Below are 1,664 nucleotides of genomic sequence, written 5' to 3'. Positions count from 1 at the left end.
CCGCCCCTTTTTTTGTTTTTTCTTTTATCTCAAGTGACTTCTTAGAACTTCAAAAAGACATGATTTACCTAACACTCCTCCTCCACAAACCTAACCAGAAACCAAAAAGCTTAGCTTAACCCTACTTATTGAAACCCTGAGTAACTGCCATGATGTTGGGTGCCAACGGAGTCTTACAGGTGCCATCTTGCAGATGGAATCATCTGGCTGGGCATGCACATCATCATATAGTCAGCCACACTGGAGTTTTCAGGCTCCTCTTCCTTGTCCTCCACCCCGCAGCAAGGGAGGAGGAAGCAAGAAAGGAATTCACAGCTTCAGTGTCTATAATGGCCCTAGCACTGACCCAGGCATTGCATTCATTTTATGTATTCTTCATAGTAATCTGAGGGACAGGTAGTGTCCTCTTCACTTGACAGATGAAGAGCCGAGCTCAAAAACAGAGTAACTCACCTAAAGCCCATGGCTGGTAAAAGGCAGCTCCTCTGAAGTCCTCTGTCTCATTTGAAGCATCCTGCCTTCCTAGAACTCTTACCTTCTGATAAAAGCTGCCTTCAGGTAAATCATATTTCTAAGAAGTAAAAGTCAAAAACTTGATTTCAATGACTACATACGCACACACACACACACACACACAGAGACACATATAAATACACTAAGTTAACTTCATCCCAGGCAAGAAGCACCAAAGGTAGTTTTTAAGAGATTCAGGGGTTTTTCTTATGTAGAGAAATTTGATTACTCAGCCGCCAACCTAACAGATGCAGAACACGGGCTGGCGATGAATCACAGCCAGTAACAGGAAAGAAAAATACTCATACTATTGAAGTAGCAGCAAGAATGAAAAAGCCTGATTCTGTGCTGAGCAGGAATTTAAATGCAAATCAACTTGAACATGTTACATCAATGTTCTATGTCAGAAATAAATTGCACTTGAGATTTCCTATCAAGGCACTGTCTGGAAGTGATCAGTTTTTCACTTTCTGTATCATGTGACTTAACTGCTTATGCAAGCGGCAAGCCTTCGTCCTGAAGTTTTTAAAAAATTGTGGTAACTCATAAAATGTACCCTCTTCATTATTTTGAAGTGTACAGTTGCATAGTGTTGTATTTATACTCATTGTTGTGCAATCAGGTCTCCAGAGCTTTTTCGTCTTGCAAAACTGAAACTCTATACCCATTAAGCAACCACTCCCTATTTCCTTTCCTCCCAGCTCTGACAACCAACGTTCTACTTTGTTTCCGTGACCTTGACTACTTAGAAACCTCATATAAGTGGACTCATACAGTATTTACTCTCCCCTTTTGTGACTGGTTTATTATATCACTTAGCATAATGCCTTCAGGGTTCATCCATGGTGTAGTATGTCAGAATTCCCTTCCTTTTTAAGACTGAATCATATTTCATTGTATGTATGTATCACATTTTGTTCATTCACTCATCTGTGGATGAACATTTGGGTTGCCTCCGCTTTGGGCTATTGTAAATAATGCTATGGACATGGGTTTATGAGCATCGGTTCAAGATACTGCTTTCAATTCTTTGAGATACGTACTTAGAAGAGGGGTTATTGCATCGCATGGTAATTCTTTTTTTTTTTTTAAGCTGAGCCATCCTGCCACCTGTTGGCAGCTCAGTGGCTGCTCAGCTCGGGCCAGGCATC

This window comes from Hipposideros armiger, unplaced genomic scaffold, assembly GCF_001890085.2.
Source record: "Hipposideros armiger isolate ML-2016 unplaced genomic scaffold, ASM189008v1 scaffold_29, whole genome shotgun sequence".
Taxonomy (NCBI): Eukaryota; Metazoa; Chordata; class Mammalia; order Chiroptera; family Hipposideridae; genus Hipposideros; species Hipposideros armiger.
The sequence above is the reverse complement of the archived record's forward strand: the minus strand, read 5'-3'. Positions refer to the sequence as shown.